The sequence below is a fragment of the Elephantulus edwardii genome, unplaced genomic scaffold (genome assembly GCF_000299155.1).
Source record: "Elephantulus edwardii isolate Elephantulus edwardi_28Jun2011 unplaced genomic scaffold, EleEdw1.0 scaffold00132, whole genome shotgun sequence".
NCBI lineage: Eukaryota > Metazoa > Chordata > Mammalia > Macroscelidea > Macroscelididae > Elephantulus > Elephantulus edwardii.
The window spans coordinates 8,591,845-8,607,091 of record NW_006399882.1 but is presented as its reverse complement, the minus strand read 5'-3'; positions in this window follow the sequence as shown (position 1 = coordinate 8,607,091).

Below are 15,247 nucleotides of genomic sequence, written 5' to 3'. Positions count from 1 at the left end.
GCGCAGAAGGGGAAGGCCCTCTATGAGGTGGATTGATTCAGTGACTGGGGTAATCGGGATGGGTGTGTTGGAGACAGTGAGATTGATTGGCACAGGACAGAGAAGAGTTTAGGGCTGTTCTACATAGGGTCGCTATGAGTCGCAAGCGACTCGAAGGCACATTACAACAACAACACCACCACTATTGAAAGACTAGTTCAAAGAAGGTAATATGGATTGTACTTATGTAATAGGCTGATTTCCTCAATATCTTCCTAAATTGGAAACACCTTCCCTCAAAATAAATAAATAAAAGTTAAACAATAAAAAAAAGAAGGTCCCATTCATCTATTTTATCCTCTCCTGATTGTAAATCAAATGGTATTTCTATTTCCAACTTTTTGAGAAAGTGCTAGACCACTTAATGTGGTGGCTGTACCATTTTACATTCCTACCAGGAGTAAGTAAGAGTTCTGATCTCTCCACAATCTCGCCAGCATTTGTTATTTGGTGCCCTGTTGAACTTTACTGTTGTTATTAGATATCAAGACTGCCTCATTTTTCTCCCTCAGAGTGGCTGGTGGATTCAAACGGCTAAACTTTAAGCAGGCTAATCCAACACATACTATCAGGACTCCTTAAGTGTTTTTTAAAACACAGTTTCATCAAGATCTAATTGGCAAATAACTGCATATATTTGAAGTATACAACTTGACGAGTTTGACATGCACCCATCAAACTGTCAACAAAATTAAGATAATGAACATATCCATCCAAGTTTCTTTGTGCCCTGATAGTTATATTTTCAAAATCTTTTTTGTTATTATTTTTAGCTATATTGTATTGCGATCAAAGAATATGATCAACAGATTTCTACTTTGGGAAAGTGAAACCAGGTAGTACTGGGAGGCAAGGATGGTGAAACTCCATCTCGCATTCTTTGGGTATGTTGTCATAGGGGCTAGTCCTTGGAAAAAGGACATTATGCTTGGAAAGGTGGAGAACCAGCACCAGAAAGAGAGGCAGGCCCTTGACAAGATGAACTGACCTAGTAACTGTACCAATGGGGTCAAATGTACTGGAGATAGCCCAGTTGGCTCAGGATAAGAGACAGGGTTTAGATGTTACTCTCAAGGTTGCTAAGCGTTGTAGTCAATGTAACGGCACCTGACAGCATAGAGCTCTATCTCTATGTGCTTGGACCTTCATGACATAAAGATTAAACACTCGACTACTAACTGAGAGATTGGCAGTTCAAATCCACAGTGGAACAGAGATCTGCTTCTCTAATGATGACACTCCGGGGATTACTCAGAGGTGTTCTCTCAGATCAGGGAGTGGGAATCCATTGCTGCCCCCTGACAGTCCTCAACTCACCTCTTTGGCTCCAATGACACCTTGGCAAGTCAGTCCTTTTTCTTCTCCCCCATCTCTTATTGTTGTTTTGTTGTTATGTGCCGTCAAGTCACTTGCGACTCACAGTGACCCTATATACAAGAGCCCTAATCCTGCTCCTCTATCTTGTGCCAGCCTCACCATCTCTGACACACTCATTCCCACCATCCCAATCACAGAATCGATCAATCTCATTGAGGGTCTTCCTCTCCTGTGCTATCCCTCCACTCTCTCAAACATGATGTGTCTCTCCAGGGACCAGTCCCTCCTTGCAACATGCCCAAAGTATGTCAGACAAAGCTTCAGAATCCTTTCTTTCAAGGAGCATTCCGGCTTCACCCTCTCCAGGACAAACCTGTTTGTTCTCCTAGTAGTCCACGGTATATTCAACACTCTTCTCCAGCACCACAGCTCAAAGACATCAATTCTCTTTCTATCATCCCTATTCACTGTTCAACTCTGCAATGCATAGCATGTAATTGCGGGGACTATAGCCTGGATCAGGCACACCTTAGTCTCCAGCCTGACGTCGTTACCTTCAGTACTCTTGAGAGATCCCTGACAGCTTACTTTCTCAGTTTAAGTCATCTCTTGATTTTCTGGCTGCTGGTACCAAGAGTGCTGACTGTTGAGCCAAGCAAACTAAAACTTTTAACTATCTCAATCTCTTCACCATCCATACTGATGCCGCCAATTGGCCTAGTGATGAGAATATTTGTTTTCTTGATGTTGAGCTTCAATCCGTTTTGAAGGCTGCAGTCCTTTACTTTCTGCAGCAAACGCTTCAGGTCCTCCTCAGTTTCAACAAGCAGAGCTGTGTCATCTACGTAACTGTTGATGACTCTTCCACCAATCCTGATGCCACATTCCTCCTCATACAGCCCAGACACTTGGATGATCTATTCTGCATACAGATTGAAAAGGTATGGAGACAAAATACATCCCTGATGGACCCCTTTCTTGATTTTGAATCATCCAGTGTCTCCTTGCTCTGTTCTGATGACTGCCTCTTGGTCCAAGTATAGGTTTCGCATAAGCACAATCAAATGTTCTGGGATTCCCATTCTTCTCAGAGTCAGCCATAGCTTGTTGTGATCCACACAGTCAAAAGCCTTTGCAGAGTCAATGAAGCACAAATAGACATTGCTCTGGTACTCTCTGCTTTCTACCAAGATCCATCTAACATTAGCTATAATATCCCTTAGTACGACTTCTTCTAAATCCAGCCTGCACATCTGGTAGTTCTCTGCTGACATATTGCTCCAATTTTTTTTTTATAATTTTCAGCAGAATCTTGCTTGCATGTGATATTAATGATATTGTTCGATAATTTCCACACTCTGTTGGGTCACCTTTCTTTGGAATGGGAACAAATATTGATCTTTTCCAGTCAGTTGGCCAGTTGGCTGTCCTCCAGATTTCTTGGCACAACTTAGTGAGCACATCCAGAGCAGCGTCTGTTTGTTGAAATATGTCAATTGATATGCTGTCAACTCATGGAGCCTTGTTTTTTGCCAATTCTTTCAGAGCAATTTGAACTTCCTCCCTCACCACAGGCTCTTGCTCGTATGTTATTTCATGAAATTCTTCTGTGCCAGCCAATTCTTTCTGATACAGTGACTGTGTACTCCTTCCATCTTCTTTTAATGCTTCTTGAATCATTTAACATTCTACCCAAAGTATCCTTAAGTATTGCCATGCATGGCTTGAATTTGTTTTTCAGCTCCTTCAGCTTAAGAAATGCTAAGCGAGTTCACCCCTTTTGATTTTCTGACTCCAGCTCCCTGACATTTCATCAGAGCATCTTGCTTTGTCATTCCAAGCTGCCTTTTGAAATTGTCTGTTCAGCTCTTTGTTTTCTTGATTTCTTCCTTTAGCTTTGGCTTCTGGGCCCTCTAATACAATATTCAGAGTCTCGTCTGACATCCATCTTGGTCTTTTCTTCTTCTTCAACCTTTGTAATGATCTTTTGCATTCTTCATGGATGATTTTCTTGATATCCTCTGAGAGCTCATTTGGTCTACACTCTTTGGTGCTCAAGGCCTCAAACCAGTTCCTGAGGTGGTTTTGGAATGCGAGTGGGACACTGTCTTTTATTATCAGTATCTTTATATATCTGATTTTTATCTTTGGAAGCTGGCATGAGAATGAGAACGCAAAATCACTCATTTATAACCATCTGAACATAGCTTACCTCCGAGGGGGTTTTGGGGGACTGTAATTGACAAGGGTGGAGATTTCCCATCTTTCCCTGTCCCCACTCCCCTCATAGCTGCTGCTGATTTTGAACTGCTTACCTTTGGTTTATCAGCACAATTCCCTACTTGGCCACCAGAGCTCCCATTAGTGAATTGGTGCTACAGTGTTGTACCTAGTACAAATCACTAATAATTAGGGGTGTGTGTGTGTGTGTGTGTGTGTGTGTGTGTAGGTAGGTAGTTATACATGCAGTTTATTGTACCGCAAATACATTGTAAATCAGAGACTACATTTATATCTATATATTCCATTAAAAATGTTTTAACCTTATTTGTGTGTGTGTATGTGTACCGTCAAATTGGATCTGACTGGTACAGGAGGAGATTGCCCCTCCTCCAGTAGAGCATCTGTTGGATTCAAACTAAACATAATTTTAAAAATGAAATTTGTTTCAGTAACAAAGCCCCACACTTCTATGGTGATTTGAGTGAAAGTTTACCAAGCAAATTTATTTTTCCATTAGAAATCCATACACATTTTGTTGTGTAACATTGTTGTTTGTTGTTGTTGTTATGTGCCATCAAGTCGTTTGTGACTCATAGTGACCCTATGTACAAGAGCCCTAAACGCTGTTCTATTCTGTGCCAACCTCGCTGTCTCAAACACATTCATTCCCACCATCCCAATCACAGAATCGATCCATCTCATCAAGTATCTTCCTCTCCTGCGCCGTCCCTCCACTCTCCCAAACATGATGTGCCTCTCTAAGGACTAGTCCCTCCTTACAACATGACCAAGGTATGTCAAATGAAGCTTCAGAAACCTTGACTCCAGGGAACATTCTGGCTTCACCCTCTCCAGGACAAACCTGTTTGTTCTCCTAGCAGTCCATAGTATATTCAACACTCTTCTCCAGCATCACAGCTCAAAGGCATCAATTCTTTCTATCATCCCTATGTACTGTCCAACTCTCCGATGCATAACATGTAATTGCAAAGACTATAGCCTGGATCAGGCGCACCTTAGTCTCCAGCCTGACGTCGTTGTACTTCAGTACTCTTCCCAGTTCCTCCCTGTGTTTCCCGTTTCCATTTACCTTCTTTCCTATTCCTCCCTGAGTAAACACTGCCCTCGTCTTGTATGGTTCGTTCTAAGAATTATAGACTTCAGTTAATGACATTAACTTATCAACCATCTATGTGATTATGCAAAGGTGTTTGTGTGGATCATAACAAACTGTGGCTGACTCTGAGAAGAATGGGAATCCCAGAACACTTGATCGCTCTAATGTGAAACGTTTACTTGGACCAAGAGGCAGTTGTCAGAACAGAGCAAGGAAACACTGCATGATTCAAAATTGGGAAAGGTGGACACACCCTTTTCAATCTGTATGCAGAACAGATTATCCAAGAGGCTGGGCTCTATGAGGAGAAGAGTGGCATCAGGATTGGTGGAAGATCTATTAACAATCTGCATTATGCAGATGACACAACCCTGCTTGCTGAAACTGAGGAGGACCTGAAATGCTTGCTGCAGAGGATCAAGGACTGCAGTCTTCAGTATGGATTGAGGCTCAATGTCAAGAAGACAAAGATTCTCACCACTGGACCAATTGGCAGCATCGGGAAGGATGGTGAAGAGATTGAGATTGTTAACAACTTTAGTCGGCTTGGCTCCACGGTCAACACTCTTGGCACTAGTAGCCAGGAAATTAAAAGACATATTGTGATGGGAAAGTCTGCTGTTAGGGACCTCTCCAGAGTACTGAAGAGCAATGGTGTCACTCTGGAGACTAACGTGTGTCTAATACAGGCTATGGTCTTTGCAATCACTTGTTACACATCAGAGAGTTGGACAATGACCAAGGAGGATAGAAGGAGAATTGATGCCTTTGAGCTGTGGTGCTGGAGAAGAGTATTGAATGTACCATGGACTGACAAGAAAACAGATTCATCCTGGAGAGAGTTAAACCAGGCTGCTCCTTGGAGGCAAGGATCCTGGGGCTTCGTCTGACATACTCTGTACATGTTGTAAGGAGGGACAGGTCCTTGGAGAGGGACAACATGCTTTGGAAGGTGGAGGGATGGCGCAAGAGGGGAAGACCCTCTATGAGGTGGATTGATTCAGTGACTGGGGTAATTGGGATGGGTGTGTCAGAGGCAATGCGGTTGGCACAGGACAGAGCAGGGTTTAGGGCTGTTGTACATAGCGTCGCTATGAGTAGCAAGCGACTTGACGGCACATAACAACAACAAAATTAACAGAATATCCAGCCTTCTCCTTAGTACCTCTAGTCTCAGCCGTGGATTTAAGATGTGTGGAAGGGAGCTCTGGTGGCCTAGTGGCAAGAAGCTGCGCAGCAATCGCAAAGGCGTGTGGTTCAAATCCATTACATGCCTTGCTGTAGAAGGAGGCTCCTCCAGTCACAACTGATTCGAGGGTACACAAGAGAAAAAAACAGGTGTAAGTATCCATGATATCCTCTAGGGGGCAGTGTTGACAAAGGCCACCTTCTGGTCTCCCAACTTCTGTTGACCATATGCAAAATATTGTTGCATAAAACTCTACTTATTAACTGTACGTCATTCAAAGTTTTTATTCTCTTTCCCCATTAAAAAAAATCCTGATTTACAAAATTCAAAGAAAAACGTACTAAAATCTCACATTTCTAGTTGATGAAATTCTTTATTTCTAACCTTTAAACTTTGTGTGTTGATGGTCTATTTTTTAGAACATAGAAGTTTGTGATAGTTCTTCTGGAAAATTTATACCTTTTATTAGTGTTAGCAGCACTTGGAATTTCTCAATTGAAGACTGTCTTCAATTAAAAGCAAGGATGAGAAGATGAGAAGACACTCTCACTTTGGGCATCTTATTGGTGGGCAAGGGAGGAAGGTTATTAGGTAGCTCTGGTGGCCTAGTGGGTAAGGCGTTATACTGCCAACCCACACACGCAGTTAGTTCAAATCCTCTAGGAGCTCTGTGGAAGAGAGACGGGCAACCTCTTCCAATGCTATTTACTACGTCTGAAAACCTGCTGGGAGGTCAGCTATGAGTTGGTTCGAGCCATAGGAATGAGGTTGTTTTTTTTTTTTTTAGGGGGGTGGGACAAACAGTTGCTGGTGAAAGATATCCTCCTCGGTTTTAGAGTTTAAGAGGATAGAAGTACAAAGTCAGGGCGCAAACTCTATAAGACCCCTCCGTCTCTGTTGGCTCCAGAGGAAGGTCCGGGTTTCTGTCAGCATCTGTTGCCCTGGTGTTCATTGAAGATCACTGTCTTGAAGTCTTGGTCTTCTCTCATGTCAGAGAGTTACCTCCCACAGAGGCCTGAGTCCAAAAGGACTCCCTTAATCCACCCTTAGGGGGCTCTGGTGGCCTAGTGGTAAGAAACTTGTCTGTAATCCCAAAGGCACATGGTTTGAATCCACCAGCTGCTCTGAGAGAAGGATTGGCAATCTCCTGCCATGTGATTTACAGCCTCTGAAAAGCCTCTGGAGGGTCAGCTATGGATCGGTTCCAACTTGACAGCACACACAACAACAAACCCTTAATCTTTTTACAACTATTTGGTTCATCAGATTATAGGGGATCATTACACAATATGCATATTACATAATTACATTCCAGTGGGGTTTTTTTGGGGGAACACAGTTCTGTCCATGACACTTGATAATTAGAGGGTCAACGAAAACAAGGAAGACTCTTCAGAAGAGGGATTGGTTTTCTCATTTAGAAGGAAGACCAGGGAAGAATGAAAGCCTTTGAATGGCGATATTGGCCTAGAGTGTGGAATGTGCACCATGGGCTGCTGGGAGCAGGAGCAAATCTGTTTTGGGAGAAGTGTAACCAGAGCGCAGCTTAGAAGGAAGAAGGGGAAGTTTTGTCTCACATGCTCTAGGCATGTGATCAGGAGGGACCAGAACTTGGAGAAGAACATCTTGCTTGAAAAAGTAGAGGATCAGTGAAAAACAGGAAGGCCCTCAAAGAGATGGCATGACAGGGGATCCAACAGTGAGCTCAAGCTGAGCAGAGGTGGCGAGGATGGTGTGGGACCAGGCGGGGTTTCTGGCTGGCTGTGGGGCGTGGGCTTGTTATGCACTGGAGCTGACTGTATAGCACAACACTGCCACCATCACCATCTTTAAGAAGCCCTGGTGGTGCAGTGACCAAAATGCTTGACTGTTAACTTCAAAACTAGTGGTTTGAACTCACCTACTGCTCTGCAGGCAAAAGATGAGGCAGTGGACGTTAGTACAGATGCACAGCTCGGACACCCAGTGGGACCATTCTGTCCTGTCCAGCAGAGCCCTGTGAGCTGAGTTAAAGGCAGCGGAGGGGGAAGTGATTTTGGTTTTATTTTCTTTGTGCTGCATTTTCCTTCCTCTGAAATAACTCTTTGGTGAATTCATTCCACTGAAGAATGAATGTCCTTGCAAATGGCATTTCCTGGCTCTGGTGTTTCTTTTCAGTCTGAGAATCCCTGCCACTCAACAGAGGAATTGCACTGGTTTTTGGTTTTGTTTTTGTTTTTTTTCCTGTTCCCATTCCCAGGCTGGGCCTTCCTTCTACTGTTCCGTTTCCTATGTTCTGATTCATACTGATTCAGAGTCTCTTTAAAAGATCCTTTCCTGGAGAGGGGGGGAAATGTTAGGGGTGGTAGAAATCATATTCTGTACTGAGCTCATGTTATTTTGTTTTTTCTTTCCCCTCCAATACTCTCCTGTATTTTCTGCTGATGCCATTGAGTCAGTCCTGATTCACAGACACCTCATGTACTCCAGAATCAGACACTGCCCCATTGTGTGTCACCCTCACCATCGCTGCTGGGTCGAGCCCACTGCTCCAAACATGGTGTCTATTCATCACCTTGAGAGTCTTCTCCTTTGCTGACCTTCCCCCACTTTACCAAGCATGATATCCTTCTCCAGGGACTGGTCCCTCTTGTGCACATGCCCAAAGCATGTGAGACAAAGTCTTAGTTATGCTAATAGTTATCACTAACTGTCAATGACAAAACTTTATCTTTCTATTTCATCGAGAACCAAGCACGGTTCCAACACCCCCTCCCTCATCCAAATAAAATTTTTGGCACACTGTAATTTCCATGTCTCACTGCAGCGTTTGTTGAAATAATCTAGACTTTCATTTCCAGATCATTATTCATTTCCTTTTTTGGAACATATGTCTTTTCTATTTCTCAAAGCCTTTCCAAACAATTGAATTTCACTCCACAACCACCTTTAAGCAATCACTTTAGACTTGATTAATCATTTTCTTTCTGTGCTTTGAGTGAAAGCTCACAGAACAAATTGGTTTTCTATCCAATTATTCATACAGATTTTGTTTTGTGACATTGATTGATTAAATTAATTAATAAATTTTGCTCATTTTGAAGCACTTTCTCTTCTATGTGTCTCTTTCCTCCTGGTGACTCCTGGAATCTTATTTTGAAATTGTGATTTGGATGAAAGTTCATACAGCAAATGGCTTTTACATTCAAAATTCATATCCATTTTGTTTCATGACATTTATTGCAATCCCCACATGTAACAGCACTCTCCCCACTACCTCCCTGTGCTTCCTGTTTCCATTTATCCTTCTATCCTATCCCTTCCTGGGGTCTGAGTCCTCTCCCTGAGGAAATGCTGCTTTTTTTTACTTTTTACGTTGATTGTTCTAAGAAGTGAGGGCCTCCCTGTATTACCGATCACCTTATAGACCTATTGTTTGGCTGAAAGTTGGGTTTTGGGGGTGAGTTCAGTTCCAGGCCTGAATGATGACTAAGGGCAACTTGTCTCTCTCAGAACAAGAAGCCTGTCTTCTGTGTATGATTTTGAGTTTCGTTCCATATTTTTCTCTCACTCTGTCCAGGACCTCCTATTAAAGCTCCTTTCCTGAGTGGTTGATAGTTGTAGTTAGGTACCACAGAGTTCGTCTGGTCTCAAGACCATGCAGGGAGTCCTTGAAACTTCTTGATTTGTAATTTGACTGGAATCAAATCCCATCCCTGTTACTCAACTGCTGTGCATCCTGGCAAACTTCTCTGTGCTTCAGTTACCTCCTTTAAGTACATGGGGCAAACATTGCGCCACCCAAGGTGTAAAGTCTCTGTGGGCCAGAGAAGCACAGGTGCAGGGCCAGAGCCTGCGAGCTCCCTCCTCCCTCCGACCCTGTCTGCAGGCTGCCTCACTGCCAGCCTAGAGGCATTGCCTCTCCAGTATTGGGGAAAGCCCAGCAGTCTCCTCTCATCTGATTCACAACCCAGGAAACCCCAAAAAAGGATTGCTAAAAGTCAGAGGAAGCTCAACGGGTGTGAGTGATCTATGAGTTATCAAGAACTTAAGCACTCAAGAAAGAAAACTGGCGTCAAAGGCCTCTTTAAAGGGTTGAAGAACAAAGATGACTTGTTAAGGACTAGGATGTACCAGGTTCAAACCAAGAAGCCCACACCACCCCATTGGGTTTCTGAGGGGCTTCCAGGAGCAGACCGCCTCATCTTTCTCCCCAGGAGCAATGGGGGGATCTGAACTACTCACCTTTTACTTAGCATTGTAATGCACTATGCTGGGACAACTTCTGGTGCCCGACTCAAGGCATAATAGTTTCCATAGTCTCATGTGCATGCGAAAACTGCGTAGTGAATAAGGAAGACCAAAGAATAATTGAAAAAAATAAAAAGAATAACTGATAACTTTTTAGTTTGGTTTTTGTGAAGAATTTTTACTATTCTGTGAATTGCCAGAAAAACGAACAAATCTGTCTTGGAAGAAGTCCAGTCCGAGTGCTCCTAAGAGGCGAGGATGAAGGCACTGTGCCTCCTGCACTTCAGGCGTGTTGTCAGGGGAGGTCAGTCCCTGGAGAAGATCATCATACATGGGAAAGAAGTCATTGTTAGGTGCTGTCAGGCGGAGTCTGACTCAAAGCGACCCTGTGAATAACTGATCTTAAATGTCCTGTCCTTCCAATCCCTGACACACTTGAGCCCATTTTCAGGCCATTGTATCAATCCATCTCATTAAGGGTCTTCCTGTCTTTCAGTGACCCTCAACTTCCCAAGCATGATGTCCCTCTCAAAGGAATAGCCTCTCCTAACAACATGAAGTTAGATGGATCTTGGCTGAAAGCAGGGAATACCAGAGGAATGTCTATCTGTGTTTCATTGACTATGCAAAGGCATTTGACTGTGTAGATCATAACAAACTATGGCTGACTCTGAGAAGAATGGGAATCCCAGAACATTTGATCGTTCTAATGCGAAACTTATACTTGGACCAGGAGGCAGTCGTCAGAACAGAGCAAGGGAACACTGCATGGTTCAAAATTGGGAAGGGTGTGCGCCAGGGATGCATCCTGTCTCCATACCTTTTCAACCTGTATGCAGAGCAGATTATCCGAGAGGCTGGGCTCTATGAGGAGAAATGTGGGGTCAAGATTGGTGGACGATTTATCAACAATCTGCGTTATGCGGATGACACAACCCTGCTTGCTGAAACTGAGGAGGACCTGAAGCACCTGCTGCAGAGTGTCAAGGACTGCAGCCTCCAATATGGATTGAGGCTCAATGTCAAGAAGACAAAGATTCTCACCACTGGACCAATTGGCAGCATCAGGATGGATGGTGAAGAGATTGAGATTGTACACAGCTTTAGTTTGCTTGGCTCCGTAGTCAACAGTCTTGGCACCAACAGCCAGGAAATTAAAAGGCACATTGCAATGGGCAAGTCTGCTGTTAGGGACCTCTCCAAAGTGCTGAAGAGCAATGGTGTCTCTTTGGAGACTAAGGTGCATCTGATACAGGCCATGGTCTTCGCAATCACCTGTTATGTGTCAGAGAGTTGGACAATGACTAGGGAGGATAGAAGGAGAACTGATGCCTTTGAGCTGGGTGCTGGAAAACAAACAGATTTGTCCTGGAAAGGGTTAAACCGGGTGGCTCCTTGGAGGCAAGGATTCTGAGGCTCCATCTAACATACTTTGGACATGTTGTGAGGAGAGACCGGTCCTTAGAGAGGGACATCATGCTTGGGAGGGTGGAGAAACAGCGCAGGAGAGGAAGGCCCTCTATGAGGTGGATTGATTCAGTGACTGGGACAATTGGGATGGGAGTGTCAGAGACAGTGCGATTGGCACAGGACAGAGTGGAGTTTAGGGCTGTTGTACATAGGGTCGCTATGAGTCGCAGGCGACTTGACGGCACATAACAACAACAAACAACAAACAACATGAACACAGTATGTGAGACAAAGCTTGCCCATTCTTGCTGCTAATGAGGCACTTTCTGGTATGTTCGTTCTTTTGGCAATCCATGGGATTTTCAGTACTGTTCTCCAACATCACTACTCAAAAGTCTCGATTCTTATCTGTCATCATTCAGTGTCTGGTTCTCAGATGCATGGCAGGTTATTGGAAAGGCTCATCTTAATCTTTAAACTTATATTGGTTTTCAGGACTTTGGAGAGATCCCTGACAGGAGATTTTCCCAATGGAATGTGTTTCCTCATCTCCTGACTGCTGGGAACAAGGATGTGAATTGTAGACCCAAGCAAGAGGAAATCGTTGACAGTTTTAATCTTTTTTCCCAGTGGTCAAGATTTTTATTTTCTTGATATTGAGATGCAATCCATATTGAAGGCTGCAATCTTTGATCCTCTGCAGCAAAGCATTTCCAGTCTTCTTCAGTTTCAGCGAGTAAGGTTGTGTCATCTGCATGATGCAGGGTGTTGATGAGTCTTCCTCCAAGCCTGATGCCACATTCTTTTTCAGAAAGTCCAGCTGCTCTAATGATTTGCTCAGTATATGGATTGAATAGGTATGGAGAGGACAGAGCAGGTTATGGAGAGAGGAGAAAGAGAAGGGTCTGTGAAAGAGAAGAAAGCTCGATGACAAGAGCAACACAGTGGCAGTGGAGATGGTAAGGACAGCAGGGCCTCAGGCTGGGGGCTGGCATTCTGTTGCTCACAGAGTCGCTGTGGGTTGGAAGGACACCTAACATGTCCCAGATCATCTCCCCAGAGCTCTCACCATGCCCTCCCACACCCCGTCTCTCCTCTGTTAGCACGATCCCCATAGCCTGCAAAGCTGCTAAAATCTCTCTCAAATTAAGGAGATAAAAACCTAAAAGAACCTTTGACTTTTTTCCAATGTCTCTTCCCTGTCCCCTGTCCCTGTCTCTCATAGTTGAGCTTCTAGAAAGAGCAGGCCAGCTGTTACATCCTCATTCACCTCTGGCATTGCCTGCCCACTGGCACCCTGCTCAACCCACACAGCCAAGGCCATCAGCAAGCATTGTGCCTTTAGAAAGGTTCCGGTCCCATGCCCGCTGCTCTCCGGATGATTCTGACTCACAGAAACCCTGCAGGACAGCACAGGATGTGCCCAAAGAGCTTTCGAAGCTGTAAATGTTTATGGGTCAGATTGTCACACATTTCTCCTGCGGACCAACCCGTAGGTTCAAACTGCTAAACCTTTTGGTTAATCCAAACCCAGAAGGAGACACAGCGCTGTCCGGCCTGTTCTGGTCAATGGAGCAGCATTGGTTTGCAGATGGGAACCTGGCAGGGGAGACTGCATCCTCTTTCTTCTGAGATGGGCCTGGTGGGTTTGAACCACTGACCTTTTGGTTAGCAGGCCAAAACTTAACCCACCACACTTTCAGCTCTCCTCAGGGACAAGAGACTCACTCAATGTTGTGAAATCGAATCATGGCAACTTCCAACTAGATTTCCAAGGCTGTTGATCTTTATAGAGGGAGATTGCCCACCTTTGTCCTTCAGAGGGGCTTAGTGAATTTGAAGGGAGGAGAGACAGTGAGGGATGAAGGCTGTGGCCATGGTAGACACTTTACAGGCTTGTTTCCCAAATAAGCACGTGATGAGGTGGGCCTATAAGGTGATACCTGGGAGGCTTCCTGGAGGAGATGGTACCTTAGCTGAGTTTGAAAGACTAAATGTGACTAGAGTAGAAGGTGAAATAAATGAGGGGGACAGCACAGACCATGGACAGGTAGTGGGAGATCAGAGAGCATTCTGGAATCACCAAGTGTGTGTGTCCACCTATGTGGGAGGCTCACACCTGCCTTATCCCTGTGTCTCTACAGCACAGATCCGGCTCAGCTCTCCCCTGAAGTGACACTCTCATCTGCCTCTCACCATGACTCAATTTCCCTTACTTGTCCGTCTCTCTTGCTCAGACTGCTCTCACGATCCCCAAACATTTCAGTTGGGATTTCCTGTCTTTTAATATTATTTTTTTAATTGTGCTTTGAGTGAGAGAGCAGTTGGTTTTCCATTCAGATGGCATTAACAATTACTTTGTAACAGCTCACTTCCCACTTTCTCCCTGTGGTTCTCATTCCCATTCATCCAAATGGTCTCTTCCTTACTGCCCTGTGGTCTTTCTCCCTGGGAAAGTGTGGTCCTATGGATCTTGTATAGTTTCTTTCTAAGGAACGTAAACCTCTATTATTTTTGTTCACCTTATCTTTCACACTGCTATTGCTATCGAGACAGAACCAACTCACAGCCGACTCTCTACTGGATTTCTCAGGCTGTGGACTGCACAGGAGAGTTCCCATCTTTCTCCCTCAGAGTCTCTGTTGGATTTGAATCTCCAGAGAGATGTGGGCTTTGAGTTAGCATCACAACTGTTGTTGTTGTTGTTGTTATTGTTATGTGCCATCAAGTCATTTGCAACTCATAGCGACCCTATGTACAACAGCCCTAAAGCCTGCTCTATCCTGTGCCAATCGCACTGCCTCTGACACACCCATCCTGATTACCCCAGTCACTGAATCGATCCACCTCATAGAGGGTCTTCCCCTCCTGCGCTGTCCCTCTCCTCTACCTAGCATTCTGTCCCTCTCCAAAGACCTGTCTCTCCTTGCAACATGTCCAAAGTATGTCAGACAAAGCCCCAGCATCGCAACTAGTCTGCCTTATAAGCATGTCTGTTGTTTGAAAGTTGAATGAATTTCTTTCCAAGTGCAAAGAGTGACTAAGCGCCATAGTCTGGCGTCCCACCCCTCTCTTAGACCAGCAAGCCTGGTCTCTGTTGTGCTTTTCAATTTTGTTGTATATTTTTCTCATGTTACTCTTCTACTATGATCCATTTTGGACTGAGTTCCACAATTTTTGGTCCCAGGAGGGAGTGATACCTCTCACAGCTTCAAGTCCCCATCTTCTGGTGAGCTCTGGGGCCTTCTCAAGTGTCTCAGAGTACCCTAAGACAAGATTTCACTGGTCACCCCTCCTTTGCCCCCAAAAGAGACCCTTGGCCTAGCAACAGTGCCTCCACCATCCCAGTACCCTGAGACTCCCTCTTCCTCACATTCAATCCTGATGTCCCTTCCCTCTCAATTCTCCAGTTTCAGTCTACTCTCCCATCACCCATTACCTAGACTGTGGCTTCCTACCTACCACTACCCAGGCTGACATTCCCAAACTCAGGCCCAGATTCTAAACTGTCAGATCCAAGGGTTTCAGAGGTCAAAAAGGTTTACAACAATGAATGACTAGAAACCCTGTCTCTGTAAACTTTCATTAAATTAATTAAAAAAAAAGGTTTGCAAGTTCTAGAATATGTTCCCTGTTCAGATGGAAGTTCTACTGTGTATTTAACTTAAGTCTTTTCTAACTTCTTGGTATTTAAGAAAGACTTGGGAAGAATTGATGCTCTT